Source organism: Hemitrygon akajei, chromosome 21 (assembly GCF_048418815.1).
Source record: "Hemitrygon akajei chromosome 21, sHemAka1.3, whole genome shotgun sequence".
NCBI lineage: Eukaryota > Metazoa > Chordata > Chondrichthyes > Myliobatiformes > Dasyatidae > Hemitrygon > Hemitrygon akajei.
Genome location: NC_133144.1, coordinates 44,071,829 through 44,089,188, shown reverse-complemented (window position 1 = coordinate 44,089,188; position 17,360 = coordinate 44,071,829). Strand labels below are relative to the sequence as shown.

Here is a 17,360-nt window from a genome sequence, read left to right as displayed (position 1 = left end):
TCTGAGCTATAAAGAGAGCTTGGACAAACTTGGGTTGTTTTCTCAGAAGAACTGGAGTTAAAGGAGACACCTAATAAAAATTAATAGAATTATTAGAAGTATCGATTGGATGAACAGACTGCTTTTCCAAGGGTAGAGATGCCAAGTATTGGAGGATGTGTATTTCAAGTGAGAGGTGTGAGAGGCAAGTGTTTTACACAGAGAGTGGTGGATGCCTGGAAAGGGCTGTAGGGGGATTGGAGAAATGGTGGAAGCAGATACAGATGTCACATTTGAGATGTGGTTTGATAGATGCATGAATGTGAATGGAATGGAAGGATGTGGATCTTTAACAGGAAGAAGATATTTAGTTTACTTTGGCGTCATGTTGAGCATAGACATTGTGGGTTAAAGGGTCCCTTACTGCACTGTACTATTCTATGTTCTATGCTTACATGGGAAAATATGTAGGCCTACCAATGAATAACTGGATAGCTTTGGAAGAAGTGGGCACAATGGCTGCCTTCTGGTTACTGGTTTCTATGATGAAAGAGATTTGAGTCCAAGATTCTTGGACTGGAGATCTCTTTTCTCTGTTTTAAATTTCCATGAATGCTTGAAAATCAGATTGATCTTGGCAAGCTATGAGATCAGTGTATGTACGTAAAGGATTGGACCCAAGGACCAGGGTATGCAAAACATGATAAGGCCTCTGCCATTTGCTGTAATGTGAAAATTTTGTCCTGTTTTGTCAGATACTGATTGAATGCAAACCAGTGCCTTTCAGCAACCAGCCCCTGAAGTGTCATTTGAACTTTTTAGTCTTGGTACTTTGATATCATGCAAGTACACAGTCAGCACTCTGAGAGCTAGTTATTCCCAACAGATTGGATATGATTCCAGACAATGCAGTAACTAATTAATTGTAATAACAAGCATTCTTGAAAACAATCCAAGTTTAATCCAAACTCTCCTGAAGGCTAATGCTCTCTAATCCAGGCTACGTTCTAGTAAAGCTTTTTTGCACTCTCTCCAAAGCTTCCCAAACCTTCCTGTGATGGAATGAACTGAACTGCATGCAATACTCTAAATATGGACTGACTTAAGTTTTATATAGGTACAACATGACTTATGGCCTTTTGTACTCAATACACTGACTGAGAGGTATGCCATATAACTTCTTCACCACCCTTTTTGCTTGAGTTGCTGCATTCTGAAAGCTATGGACATGGTCACCAAGATCCTTTACTGCATACTTTCCTCTTGCACTTGACCTCCCAAAGTGCAACACCTCACACTTGTCTGGGTTATACACTATCTGCTATTTCTCTGCCCACATTCCCAGTTGGTCTATATTCTGTTGAATCATCTGACAACCTTTGTTATTACTCACAAGTTTGCTAATTTTCATGTCTTCTACAAACTCTTTAATTAGGCCAACTAACATTTTTGTCCAAAACTGTGTTCTATGGCCAAACAAAATTTTAATAAAAACTACTATATCTCCATAGATCCCATGGGTTCTGAATTCTGACCAGATAACTTTCAAATGACTCCCACAACAGATAACAGATTTGCCCAATAACAGTTGCTCCCAATCTACTCTCCCTAGCTCCTCCCTAATGCTGTTGTAATTAGCCTCTCCCTAATTTAGCACAGGATGCAGCTGGAACAGAAGAGCTTATGTTATCAGGTGAGATTGGGTAGAATATAGAACAGTACAGTGCATCATGGACCCTTGAGCTCATGATGTTGTGCCGACTGATATAAACCCACTCCACTATCAACCTAATCCTTTTCTCCACAGAGCCCATAACCCTCCATTTTTCTTACACCCATGGGCCTATATAAGAATTCTGTAAATGTCCTTATTATATTAGCCTATGTCCACCCCAGGCATGTGTTTCAGGCATTCAACACTCTCTGTGTAAAAAAATACTTGCATCTGACATCCCCCTCAGTAATCCACTCAGTTTACATGGATGTCCTCTAGTATTGTCCACTTTTGCCCTGGGAAAAAGGTGCTGACTGCCCACTCTGTATATGCCTCTCATAATCTTGTACGCCTCCATCAAGTTGCCTTTCATCCTTGCCTCATGAAGTTATAAAATCATGAGAGGAACAGATAAGGTGAATAATAACAGTCTTTTTCCCAGACTAGGAGAGTCTAAAACTAGAGGACAAAGGTTTAAGATGAGAGGACTAAGATTTGAGAGATACTTGAGGGTCATTTTTCACAAAGATGGTGGTGCAGTGAGCTGCCAGAGGAAGTGGTAATGGTAAAGGCATGAACAATACAATGTTTAAGAAACACTTGGACAGGTACAATGTATGAATAGAAAAGGTTCAAAAGTTTATGGACCTAATACAGCCAATGGTGCTAGTTCAAGTAGGCAGCTTGGTTAGCATAAACAAGTTGGCTGAAAGGCCTAGTTCTGTGCTGTCCATCTCAATTACTTTGAAATAATTCGAGAACAATTTTTGGTACCAACTTATCTAATATTCTCATTAACTCATAGAAATTTTGGCCCATACTGACTCAAAGTTGAAAAGAAATATTTGGTTAGGTACTAAAAACATCAAATCTCCATGATGTGTGCATGCTGAACATATGCACAAATGCTGAAGAAGCACTCAACATCCTGGACAACCCATCCATGCATCTGGGCAAGCACAATTTGCCTATATGTGGGAGCATCTGTGGGTCCCATATAACTCTCTCTAGCCATCTCAGAACCTACAAAACTGTAGAGCAAGTCATCCTTAACCGAGAGAGAGTACATAAGAAAGGATATAATTTGTATATAGTTTAATCTCATCACTTTAAATAAAACACCTTGAATTGAGATTTTAAAAAAGTGTATTTTATTAAGGCTTCAAAAATTAATTATGTTGCCTCAGACAACTGTAATCACTTTATTTCTTCTGGATACTGTGCACAGACCTACAAATTAATACATTGATATTGCATTGTTACATTGCTTTGATGTAGGGAAGCCAAGATAGTGCTGAGGGGCTCTACATCCCAACAAATCTGTACCATTGGCATAGTTCAAAATGATTTGTCTTATTCCTGATCTTTACATTGCCTGGGGATTTTGTTTCATTTGATATAAAGCTACTTTGATAAGAAACATTTATCCAGCAGACAGTTCATTGAAATAGAAGCAGGATGTGAAGTGGTGTGGCTGCACCATTTAGGGATAACTTTAACACTGTGGGGAAGAGAAAAAAATTTCAGATATAGCAAATTGACAAAGCATATGATTTGAGTTAGGATTTATTATCATAATAAGGATATACCTTTAACCATCAAGTAGATGGAGGGAATTGAAGAAAAAAAATGGAAGCAAACCTACAATGAAAACAGCAGGCACACTTAATAACTGTGACTGCTTTTCAACTCCACCATCAAATTAACAAAAAAAGTCGTTATGAAAAAAAAACTGAATGTTTCCTTTCACTAATGTTTCCACCTAACTGATCATGAATAACAACATGTCATAGTGGTAAGAATAGGAAAGCACCTTGCTGGTAACATCATGACTTATTAAGGATCAAGATTAAGCTTGGGAATTACACATGAAGGGCAAAAAACAAAGTATAATATTCAAAATTAAAAATTCCACCACAGCTGAGTACAGCAGGCGAGATATACATCAAATTGACATCCCTTTTAATCGGAAGAAGTCCAACACTGCTATCAGCTCAGAACTCACAGAAACTGAAGTACATCCCTCTAAAGTCAGGAAAGTCTTATCAGAAGTGATCTTCATGGAAGAGTTGCTGCAAAATTCATTCCTCTGAATTGGAAACAAAGCCAAAGGACTCACCTACACACTAAAACACAAGGAGTGCTGAACAATGGCAGGATGTGTTCTGGACTGATGAGTCAAAATTTGAAATTGTTGGCTCAACCAGGAGATAGTTTGTCCATAGAAAAGCTGGAGAGTGTTACATGGATGAGTGTCTGCAGCCAACAGTGAAGCACAGCGGAAGTTCCCTGCAGGTTTAACGCCATATTTCTGTGAACGGATTTGGTGGTCTGGTTGAACTAAAGGAATCCTCAATGCTGAGAAGTATAAACAGATTCTCATCCATTACCTAATACCATCAGGGAGGTGTCTGATCCGTCCCAACTTCATTCTGTGGCAAGACAATGTCCTCAAACACATGTCCAAGGTCATAAAGAAATATCTTAAGTGAAAAGAAGAACAAGGTATTCTGCAACAGATGGTATGGCATCCACAGAGCTCTGATCTCAACATCATCAAGGCTTCTGGGATAACCTGCAGACACAGAAGCAAGCGAGGTAGCCAAAGCCTGCAGCAGAACTGTGGCAAGTTCTCCAAGATGCTTGGAACAACCCACCAGCTAATTTTCTTATAAAACTGCACCACAGTATACCTAAGTGAATTGATGCAGTTTTAAAGGCACTTAATATTAGGTCACTCCTAATATTGATTTGATTTAGTTCTTTTTGCTGTTTACTGCTCTTTATAATAGTTTATTTAGAGACTTTTCATTTCATTATTTTTAAAAGCATTTTTGCTTTACAGAATTCTTTTTTAAAAAGGCGCCAAACTCTTTAGCACAGTACTGATATAAATTCCAAATATGGGTATGATTGTAGTCTCCAGGACTGGTAGAACGGACTGAGAGATGAATTTTTTAAGCTTGAAGATAGGAAATACTTTGAGGTGTATTGAATGCAAGATATTTGGTGACTCTTCCCCAAATAGCAAGTGATGTAAGTCAGTTGTGAAACTGCAGTTATTGCATGATGAAATTGTCTTACCTATTACATTAAGTGCTATGGACATGCATGCGGAGTTAGATCTTTCAATTGCTATGATTTCATCAAACGGTGGAACAATTTTCAGAGGGTAAATAACTGCTTTATTATGCACATCAGAATCAGGTTTATTATCACTGGCATGTGCCATGATTTGTTAGCAGCAGCAATTCAATGTAATTCATAACTTGGGTCTGAATGGTCTCCAGTGTTAGGTAGGAGATACCAAGGCCAACAATTTATCTCAGAGAATCTATGTGAAAACAAAGAAATTCTAGAAAATAAAGAAGATTTTAAAATAATTGGCACAATTATAAAAGATTAAGTCATTCTTAATTAACCTGACAATATTTGAAATAACATGAAATATCTATATCTTAGATGTCAAGTGTTATTTCTGGAATTCTCTCTCAAAGAATCAGTAGACAATGCATGTTACTGACTTTGATTTTCTATGTTTAAGTATTTGATTTTGATTGGACAGCAGAGCGGACGTAGTAGAAGCATTCCCACACAGGTCGAAAGAGGAGCATGAAAAAGCAGCCAGTTTTCATCAAGAGACTTTGATTGGACAGTGGTGCAGACACAGTAGAGGCGTTCCTGGGCAGGTTCAGAGCGGAGCATGAAAAAGCAGCCAGTTTTGAACAGGAGTCTTTGATAGAACAACAATGCAGATGCAGTAGAAGTATTCTCACATCGGTCTGGAGTGGAGCTTGAAAAAGCAACCAGTTTTCAGCAGGATAATGGAGTTGATGCCTTTGTGGCAAAGTTTGCGGATGATACAAAGATAGATGGGGGGGGGAGGTAGTGCTGAGGAAGCAATGCTATTGCAGAGGACTTAGAGAAATTGGAAGAATGAGCAAAAAAGTGGCAGATGGAATACAGTATTGAGAAATGTATGATAATGTATTTTGGTAAAAGGAACAAAAGTGCAGACTATTATCTAAATGGGGAGAAAATTCAAACATCAGAGGTGCAAAGGGATTTAGGAGTCCCGTGCAGGACTCCCAAAATTTGCAAGTTGAGTCTGTGGTAAAGATGGCAAATGCAATGTTGGCATTCATTTCAAGAGGAATAGAATATAAAAACAAGTAGATAATGCTGAAGCCTTATAAAACACTCGTCAGGCCACACTTGGAGTATTATCAGCAGTTGTCATTGGAGAGAGTCCTGAGGTGGTTCACGAGGATGATTCTGGGAATGAAGGGGTTAACATATGAGGAGCGTTTGGCTGCTTTGGGCCTGCGCTCACTGGAATTTAGAAGAATGCAGGGGATTCTCATTGAAAGCTACCGAATATTTAAAGGACTAAATAAGGTGGATGTGGAGAGGATATTTTCTCTAGTGGGGGTGTCCAGAACTAGAGGGCACAGCCTCAAAATTGAGGGTGACCCTTTAGAACAGAAGAAAGGAAGATTTTTTTTAGCAAGAGAGTAGTGACTCTGTGGAATGCTCTGCCACGGACAGCTGTGGAGGTTAAGACTGTGGATATATTTAAACCAAAAATTATTAGTTTCCTGATTGGTCAGGGCATCAAATGTTATGAATGGAAGTTGAATGGGATCCAGGATCAGCCATGACAGAATGGCAGAGCAGACTTGATGGGCTGAATGGCCTAATTCTTCTCCTGTGTCTTATGGTGTTAAGTAGTGCACTGGAGCTTTGCGGGAAAAGGTGGAACATTATGGAGTCAGGGTCAACTGCTCAGCTAAACAGTTCAGGTAAGAATAGACATACACATTGGAGGTAAGGAATAAATATCAGGATTTGGAGGGCCTGGTGTTAGAAATAAGCAACACCATTTCAGACTGTGCAGGTGATGCCAAATAAGGGATAGAATTATTTAACTTTGAAAAATGCAAAATTCTTGAATATTCAATTGGAAATCTCGTTGACTCAGTAGTTGTGAAACAAATGAATTCTAAAAGAAGCATCTTCTACAACAGAAAATAAAAATAAATTACTGGAATTGTAGAGCAAAAGGATTCTTTAGTAAAGGTGAACAAATTATTTTAAGCAGCATCATAGGTCAGTAAAAGAATGAAAAATGTCAACCAAGCATTGGTATTCAGAAGGAATAATGCTATGTTAAACTTATTTAGGGCGCTGGTCACTTCAAGTACTGTGCGTAGTTTGTTTTCTATACTGTACACCATTGAACTAGAGAAATATGGAAAGTGATGTCAGAATTGAGAGATTAAAGTTATCAAGAAATTAGAGTATGTTTTCTTTTCCTTTAGAAACAAACTTAGACAAAAGTCTCAAACATAAATGGTTCACTCATGTTTGTGCACCCTTTGAATTTTGTAATCTTTTTGTTTTGCCTACATTTCATGTTTACTATGCATTTTCCTGAGAAATATCTGGGAAACATTTCACGAACTGCCTTTATAGTTGTGACAAATATATTGCAGAATCTATGGTCATGAAATATCAAGAATCTGTATCTGCCTTCGTTTTGTCAAAACCTATAATACTGTGGTAAACCTTTCAAATAATTTGAGATTGTAAATTATTCATCCTCAGTGTAACTCAGGGTTTATTATCACAATATGCCAAATTTTGTTTTCATCATATTGATTACCTGGATTTGCTCTATTGTAACAAGTGTGTCATAACTTTACACCCTTTAAATTTCACATCTCTCAAAATAAATTCCTTTTTTTTGCATTTGCTTTAGTGCAGTATGTGATAATCTTCTGAATGGCGATAGCATTTTTGTCACTCATGTTATCTTTCAGATGCGAGAAGGAGTCTTATTAAGATCTCTCAGTAATAGCAGGTTAACCTTTCAAAGCCTTGTTTATTTATACTTACCTTAAAAGAATAAAAAATTAAAAAGACTGATTGCAATATTTCATACGAAGACTGTTTCTACTACCCTTTATGGAAGTAAGTTTCAAAGATTCATGGCTCTCTAAGAGAGAGAAAAAATGTCACCTGTTTCTCTTAAATGAACAATCCCCTTTGAGTGGCTCTCTTCTTCACATCCTACTTATGTAGACCCCTCAGAATCTCTTCTCTTTCATCTACACAAACTCCAGAGAATACAAACCTAGTCTTTTCAACCTTCCCTCATAATGCAACCTGCCAATTCTATTACTAGACTAAAATATCTTCTCTATACTACACTCAGCGCACAAAAGTTAACCATAAGTTAAAATACTGTACATATTGCTCTGATGTGATCTTATCCATAGCAACTGAAGCATAGGCTTGTTATTTATGAATTCAATTTTCCAGCTCCAGACAATAACTTTGCTAATTCCTAATTGTAATGCACACTGGTCTTTAGAAAATCATGTTCTATACATCCAGATTCCTCGGCATCGCAGAGATCTGCAATCTCTTGCTGTTTAGATAATAGACTTCTTTTTACTTTTCCTGCCCAAATGAATAATTCCATATTCATACAAATTTGAGCTTACCAGATTTTTGCCCATTCACTTAACCTATCTATTTCCCTTTGTTACCTCCATATATCATATCTTTGATAAATTTAAGAGATGTGATAAGATTCTACATAAATTGACTTTCACAAAGTAAAGTTTATAAAAAGTAATGCCCTGAAGACATTTAAAAGTAGTTTTCAAACTTAAAACTACTGCAATATGCTCCAGCACATTTTGATCATTCAATTACCTTATTACCTTATTACCTTCTTACTGTTATCCTCCCACCAGAATATAGGTACTTAAAAAGCTCTTGAGTGCAGAAATTCTGTTCTAAAGCCTGCCCAGTGTGGATGTACTATGCAAAAGTCTTATACGTGTGTGTGTATACACATATATATATATAGTGGCAGAGAAGGAATGCCAGAGGCACAGGTGGTGTGAGTGCAGACACACCAATCCCTGAGACACTAGGGAAAGTAATTTAATTCCAAACAGCTGGTTTATTAATCATTACAGAATGTCTCTCTGGTGCTTCCTGCTCCCGCCCTCTCCCTTTTTCCCAACTATGATTCCTCTCTCCCTGCCCCCTTCCTGTTCTTATTCTAGAATAGAGAATCAGAATCAGGTTTATCATCACTCTCATATGTCATGAAATTTGTTTTATTTTTGCAGCCGCAGTACAGTGCAATACATAAAATTAATAAGGTTCTGTGCAAAGATCTTAGGCACCCTAACTGTATATATGCGCCTAAGACTTTTGCATACTACTGTAGGCATATCTGGATCATTTGAATCAAAATGTGATAGTGTGATTTAAAAATATCATTTGTGATCAAAGAATGGCTCTGGAAAGAAGAGAATGCAGCCAATAAACCATGTCACATAGAGCATTGTACAGATTTACCATGATACGTGGATTCCAAATGCATATCAAGGTATTTGATGAGGCAGCAAGTCATATATGACATCTTTTTTTTTAACTTTTTTTATTGTTTTCAAATAGTTACAGAATAAATGTGTATGAGAAAAAAAAATGTGTTACCCAGCCCCCCTCCCCTTAACCCCTCCCCCCTAACGTCCCTATTAAAAAAAAAGAAAGAGAAAAAAAAAGGAATGCCTGGATATTGGAGGGTCCCCACATGCTCCACGCAGTTTGTAATAACTTTAGTGTATGTATTTATTTCTTTCCCCAAGTAACCAATTATTTCATCTTCGGAGCACCTATATATTTAATCCTGTCTTTTGTAAATAAGGGCATCTTGAACCAGGCATCGCTTTTCTATGCCTTTTGTTGAAAAAATATTATCTTCATTGCAATCAGATTAGCATAAAGCCAAAGGACAAACAGTCCTCTGTAAATTAAGATCACATTTACAAATTTTAATGATTATCATACACACTGGTACTAGCAATTAAAGAATTTTGAATTCAAGGTTAAAGTTATTTATCACGTGTACATTGAAATATACTATGAAATGCATTGTTTGCATTAACAACCAACACACCTCAGAGTGTGCTAGAAGCAGCCCATAAGTATCACAACACATTCCGGCACCGACGTAGCATTCTGACAAAGCCAGGCAAAACTACACTGAAGACAACATACAACAAAATAACAACAGCAAAACAAGCCCCATTCCTCCCTCATACTCACACAGACACACAGTCCTTTAACCCCATGCGAGGCCATCTTCTTTGGCCTCCAGAGGACTCCTATCCTTGGGTTTAAGGACTTTGGGCTTCAACTTCTCCATTTGATTTGCAGGGATTTGCAAACTTGGGGTCTAGCCAATGGATCTTGACTAAAGGTTTGACCCTCGAACTTCAACCCCAGGTCCCGATGATCACCGAACAGTAGACCTCAAATTCAGGACTTGCTAATGACGGGACCTTGAACACTCAGCTTCAACCACTGGTCTCACTGTTTCACAAACCCAAGGGGGTATCCAACTTCATTCCTCCTACCCAATTGGAGCTCAGACTCCAGAAACTACTGACCCGGAGGGGGGTGGGGAGCACCATCTCAACTCCATACCTGTATACTGCCCCAACTTCAGGCCATACATCCTGGCCCAGCCTGCAGATGTCCGCATCACTGTCCTTAGAACAGAGACTTAGGCTCCAACCTGATCTCTAATTCCCCCACATCCCTATCCCTGACCACTAACCTGACTCCTAACTCTCCTCTCTGTTCCCAAAGCCCATCCCTAAGAATCTTAAAAAAAACTAAATCTGAGTCATGACCTCAAAGGCGGTTGCAGCTGAGCACACTCTTGGATGTATCTGGGTGCATTAATTAAGCATACATTGGTATGTTACATATTACTTATAATGGTAAAATAAGCTCCCTCGTTTTAACTATGGAATAAAAATTAAGAATTGGCTATTTAGCCCCTTGAGCCAATACCACCTTCTAATGGATGAAAACTATTTAGATGTCTTATTGTTCCTGTCTGAATACCATTTCCCTTCATTCTCCTGGTGTCTAAATTTAAATGGTTTCAGCCTAGGTACGCTCAACAAACAAGTATTTACACCCCTCTGGGCTATAGAATTTGGAAGTGATCTTGTTCCTAAAAGAGAAATAAGAGTAATAACATGCAGTTGAAAAGCTGAAAGGTTCATATATGTGTAATTCAGACTATTCAGTTATTACTTTATTTTATTCCAGCTCAATTTCAGATACTTAATGGCAGCTTCCCTTATGAGTAATGTTTTAGCTCTATTATAGTCAATGTCATCAAGAGTAAAATGCAGACTTTAATAAAGTGCAATTCAATGAGAGAAATTAATTTTGCCAGTCATCTGGAGTTTATAATATTGAGTGTCTGCTGTGCTCGTTTTATTTTGATAAGAATTTTCTGAGTACTGAATAAATGATTGACAGAGATTTTTGTATACTTGAATCAACCAACAAGAAAGAAAGAAAGGTTTTTTTTTATAGTAGATTCGGTTAATTGGTACATATGGGACCAGTACATTTTGGAACAGTTTGCTGAAGTTTCATGGAAATAGTTAAAAAGATATGAAAAAAGACAAACTAACAAGTTATGTATTTACTGTAAATGAAAGACAGAACAAATTAGAACACTGTAATAGCGTTGGCGGTTCTCGCAACGGTATTTCAGCTGGGGGCATTGGAGCTCAGTGTTCAATCCCAGCGTCCACTGTAAGGAGTGTGAGTCTCCTCCCTATGGAATGCATGGGTTTTCTCCAGCTGCTCCGGTTTCCGCCCACAGTCCAAAGACATAAGTGTTAGTAGGTTAATTGATTTTTGTAAATTGGCCTGTGATTAGGTCAGCTTTATATCGGGGTGTGTCAGTCATTGCTGGGAGGCATGGCTGGAAGGGTCTATACTGAGCTATGTCTTTACATAAAAAATAAAGTAAGATAAATTACCAATACTATTACAGTACTATAAAATTGCATTTTATTTCCTAATAGTTATCAATGGAGGAATTCATTCAGAGTATGTAGCTGTGTTCTCTTGATTGACTGTAAATGAACAAAACTGGTGCAGACACCTGAGCCAGATAACGGACTGCTGTCATACATTGCATCTTCCAAATCTTCACTTTTATTGTAACATTCAAGATAATTGACAATACCTTCAAATTCTTCGTAGTGCCTAATTTGTTGAAGTAGTGAAATTGTTTTATTTTCACTTCTGGCTGTTTCTGACATCTCAAAGTCTGGATGAGATCATTCAGGATAAGGTCAGCAACTTTAAATTCTTCGGTGTTATCATTTTCGAGGATCTGTGCTGGGTCCAGCATGTAAGGGCCATTACAAAGAAAGCACAGCAGTGCCTCTACTTTCTTAGAAGTTTGCGAAGATTCAGCATATCATCTAAAACTTTGACAAACTTCCATAGATATGTGGTGGAGAATATATTGACTGGTTGCATTACGGCCTGGTATGGAAATACCAGTGCCCTTGTATGGAGAAGTCTACTACAAGTAGTGGATATGGCCCAGCCCATCATAGGCAAAGCCCTACAAACCATTGAGCACTGTTGCAGGAAGTCAGAGACCATCATCAATGACCCCCACATCCAGACCATGCTTTCTTCTTACTGCTACCATCAGGAAGAAGGTACAGGAGCCTCAAGACCCACACTACCAGGTTCAGGAACCATTATTATCCCTCAGCCATCATTCAGGTTCACTCACCTATCACTGAATTATTCCCACTGAACTGGACTCACTTCTAAGGAATCTTCATCTAATGATTTTGATATTTATTTATTATTATTACTATTATTTCTTTTTTCCCTCTTTTTGTATTTGAACAGTTTGTTGTTATTTTTGCACATTAGTTTTTGTCCACCCTTTGTATGTGGTATTCCATTGATTCTATTGTGTTTCTTGGAATTTCTGTATTTGCCCACAAGACAAGGAATCGCAGAGTTGTATGTGGTGATGTAAATGTATTTTGATAATAAATTTACTTTGAACTTTGAATGCTTGAATCTGCGGATCTGGAATGTCTTACTGGTTTTTGAACACAAACACACGCAACTGACGCTGTTTAAAAACTGTTCACTCTAAGCATGGTGTGGTGTCTGGTGGCCATACAAGTGCACATGACTGATTTTAGTTATAAACTGTTCGGCAGCAATCTCCTGTCCATTTAATTGGCATAGTATCCCAAATAAGCAAAGGGAATCCTGGTGGCTATTTTCTCAATTAGTTTCTGTACTTTAAGACTTGTTCTGTACTTAAGTGACTGTCCCATTTAACGAGAATCCATGGTATATAGCCTTTCACATTCTCAGAAGTTTCCATGTATAATAAATTACCTTGCAGTTGTCGCCACTGCTGGCTGAAGGAGTTGTGGCAACTAATTTGACACATTTCAAAAGAGAAAGAGCAATCAGTTAATTTACCTTTGGAATGGTGAATGTTACAAAATCACTGTGATAAAATGGCTCATTTATAGTTTTAGCATAAAACCTGTGGGATTCATTTTGCTTTCAGTCTACATGTTCTGCAATATTGCAGACGCTAAACTTTTGAAATAATCATTTTGTAAAACTGATACCAAATTTAGATTGATTTGCAGTAGTTTTTTCAACATTTCTCTGTACAAGATCTGTACTGATCTTCATTTGTCAGCCTATGAACTACAGGGAAAAAGCAATATATGCTGTGCTAAGTTCTGTTATCTCCTAAATGAAAATCTGGTCAAGGCATTCAATGCATTTATTTATTTAGTTTTTATGTAAACCATAATCCATTGTTCTCCACCCATACATAGCCTCAAAAGTACTGGAATGTGCCTTAGATATTTTCTAAATGAAAACCCAGTGAAATTTTCACTTATGATCACAATCATTAAACTGTCAGCTCTCTTTTGAAGTAGCTTCATAGAATTTGATGATGTAGAATGCTGCCTCAAGCACTCAGTGCAAATCATGAGTCATCATTAGTGCAATACCTAATCTTTGGAAATTTCCACAGTAACCTCCTTTAACTAACAGCAAAAGGAATAGGCTATTTGGCCTTTTAAGTGTGTACCACCATTTAACAAATTAAGACTCATGTTTTGTCTCATCATTCCTTCTAAATTCTACTTTCTTTAATTCTCTGGTGTCCAAACTTAACCTACTCAATGAGCAACAACAAACAGAAATCTTCCTTAACACAGAAACATTTGTGCATTCATATTAAATGATACAATATGAACTTACGTGTTTTATCAATTATTATATGTTTATGAAATTGCATTTTCATTAAAATAATGTATAATATTGTGTTGCACTCTAAATGATGGAGGAACTCAGCAAGTCAGGCAGCACCTATGGAGGAAATAAAACAGTTGATGTTTCAGGTTGAGAACCTTCATCAGGACTTAAAATGAATAGGGGAAAAAAAGCAAAATAAGAAGGTAAGGAGGAGAAGGAGTAAGGAGGAAGAGGGAGAACTCACCAGAAGTTAGAATGAGCAGTGTTCATGCCATCATGTTGGAGGCCACCCACACGGAATGCGAGGTGTTGCTCTTTCAACCTGAGTTCGGCCTCATCATGGCAGTAAAGGAGGCCATTATAGACATGTCAGAATGGGAATGGAAGTTGAATTGAAATGGAAAGTCATCGGGTGAGCCTTCCCTTGTGGTGGACAGAGAGAAGGTGCTCAACAAAGTGATCCCCCAATCTGCATTGGGTCTCACTGATGTGGAGGACATCACATTGGGAGCACCGGATCCGGATACAGTGAAGGGATGGCTACAAATCAAACAGGCTACTTCTTTTTAGATGGTCTTCATCTTCTTGGGTGTTGTTGATGATGCCGTCACACAGGCTAATGGGAGGTATTTTATCATACTGGTGACTTGGGCTTTTTAAGTTATGGGAAGTTTTTGATGTCAGCTACTGGGGCACTTGCTGCACTACTCTGGCTACAGTTTTGAAGTGACTGTTCTAGTTCATTTTCTGGTCAACAATTGCCCTCAGGATGTTAATGATCATAGATTCATAAAGTCATACTACATAGAAACAAACCCTTTAGCCCACCACATCCATGTCAACCATCAAATACCTGTCCTTGTAATACCATTTTCCAGGATTGCCCATAACTTCCAATACCATGACAGTTCAAGTACTCATTTAAATACTTAACTGTGAGAGTACCTGCCTGCATAGGTAGTGCCTTTCAGTTTGCAATTGACGAAAGAAGTACTGATAACCTTAAATCTGTGTTAGTTATAGCTATAGACTCATCTGCTTAAGAGAAAGTTTCTCATTATATATCTTATGGGCCAGCTGTTTGAATATTTGCCACACTCAGCAGGATTTGCTAGTGCTGTAATTAGCTAGCTATCCCTGCTGCCTATCTTAAATAAAAGTAGCAATTTGTTGTTGTCCAATTATTTAGCTTCTTTTCTGTAGTCAGAAAGACTTTGAAACCTTTTGTAAAATCCCCTGTAACCTTCTCCCTTGTCTCCTATAACAGCTTGCCATGCATCTGATCAAACTCCAGGGGATTATCCATTTTATGTCCTTTGTCTACAACTATCATTAATATTCAGAACTGTGCAGTTTTTGTCAGTGATGATGTGTAGTGTCTGTGGAACCATCTCAACACAGGCCTTTGCAGAGACTGGTAGTGAATTTCTAGTTGTGCTTAAGTCTCAAGTTCTGTTTCTACAGCCAGTTCAAGACATAAAGCAGGAAGTATGTCTTTATACATATTTCCTGCTTCCTGCATACTTGAAAGGCAGCTTAGTTATTTTGCAGGGAAAATGATTGAGATCAGAGCATGTGATGATGTTGAATTTTGGTATTCTGGATGTAATTAAATGAGCTGAAGTTCTTTCATTGATTATGTCTTGGTATCTGTTTTCATTGGCCTAGATTCTGTGGTCGCATCACAAAATATTTGTTAGAATTTATTGTCCTTGTACCATGAAAATGATAGAATCGTCTGAAATTCACTCGAGGGCAGCTGAGCATGAACATCCAGAGTTGCTGTGAATGATACTTCACTCGTAGTATACATCTGCTTTCCAAATCTCAACGAGTCACAAACTTCAATTATTTATAATTGTGAATTATAATTTCACAATTTTGTGAAGGGCAGATCATGTCTAACAAGTCTGATAGAGTTCTTTGAGGAGGTGACCAGGCATATAGATGAGGGTAGTGCAGTGGATGTGATCTACGTGGATTTTTGTAAGGCATTTGACAAGGTACCACACGATAGGCTTTTCAGAAAGTCAGAAGGCATGGGATCCAGGGAAGTTTGGCCAGGTGGATTCAGAATTGGCTTGCCTGCAGAAAGCAGAAGGTTATGGTGGAGGAAGTACATTCTGATTGGAGGGTTGTGACTAGTGGTGTCCCACAAGGATCAGTTCTGGGACCTCTACTTTTCGTGATTTTTATTAATGACCTGGATGTGGGGGTAGAAGGGTGGGTTGGCAAGATTGCAGATGACACAAAGGTTGGTGGTGTTGTGGATAGTGTAGAGCAGGGGTGTCAAAATCATTTTAGGTCACGGGCCGGATTGAGCAAAATGCAGCTTCATGCGGGCCGGATCAGTCGGACGCGTGCGAACGCAGCTTTCGTTGCCTCAGTTTTTTCAGCCTGCTCTCATGTGTCTCAGTCTCTGCTATAACTACAAAGTGTTTCACTTTACAAATTCTGTTTCTTATGAAGAAGACTGCCGAATAAACACTAAAAACCCTGAAAACCTGGTACCTGAATAAATTCAGCATTAGCCATATCAAACGCCATAGGCGCTTCGATTACTGGGGCCAGCTTTAATAGTAATTAGATATTATCTCGCGGGCCAAAGATAATTCCACCGTGGGCCGGATTTGGCCCGCGGGCCTTGAGTTTGACATATATGGTGTAGGGGATTGTCGAAAATTGCAGAGAGACATTGATAGGATGCAGAAGTGGGCTGAGAAGTGGCAGATGGAGTTCAACCCAGAGAAGTGTGAGGTGGTACACTTTGGAAGGACAAACTCCAAGGCAGAGTACAAAGTAAATGGCAGGATACTTGGGAGTGTGGAGGAGTAGAGGGATCTGGGGTTGCATGTCCACAGATCCCTGAAAGTTGCCTCACAGGTAGATAGGGTAGTTAAGAAAGCTTATGGAGTGCTAGCTTTCATAAGTCAAGGGATAGAGTTTAAGAGTCGCGAGGTAATGATGCAGCTCTATAAAACTCTGATTAGGCCACAGTTGAAATACTGCGTCCAGTTCTGGTCGCCTCACTATAGGAAGGATGTGGAAGCATTGGAAAGGGTACAGAGGAGATTTACCAGGATGCTGCCTGGTTTAGAGAGTGTGCATTATGATCAGAGATTAAGGGAGCTAGGGCTTTACTCTCTGGAGAGAAGGAGGATGAGAGGAGACATGATAGAGGTATACAAGATATTAAGAGGAATAGATAGAGTGGACAGCCAATGCCTCTTCCCCAGGGCACCACTGCTCAATACTAGAGGACATGGCTTTAAGGTAAGGGGTGGAAAGTTCAAGGGGGATATTAGAGGAAGGTTTTTTACTCAGAGAGTGGTTGATGCGTGGAATACACTGCCTGAGTCAGTGGTGGAGGCAGATACACTAATGAAATTTAAGAGACTACTAAACAGGTATATGGAGGAATTTAAAGTGGAGGGTTATATGGGAGGCAGGGTTTAAGGGTCGGCACAACATTGTGGGCTGAAGGGCCTGTACTGTGCTGTATTGT

At 38.6% G+C, this 17,360-nt stretch overlaps 1 protein-coding gene across 4 annotated transcripts in view; it reads left to right on the top strand.

Annotated features, from left to right (window-relative positions):
* Positions 1-17,360, top strand: part of ccser2a (coiled-coil serine-rich protein 2a) — a 636,731-nt gene that overhangs the window by 554,133 nt on the left and 65,238 nt on the right. The gene's annotated exons all lie outside the window — the stretch shown is intronic.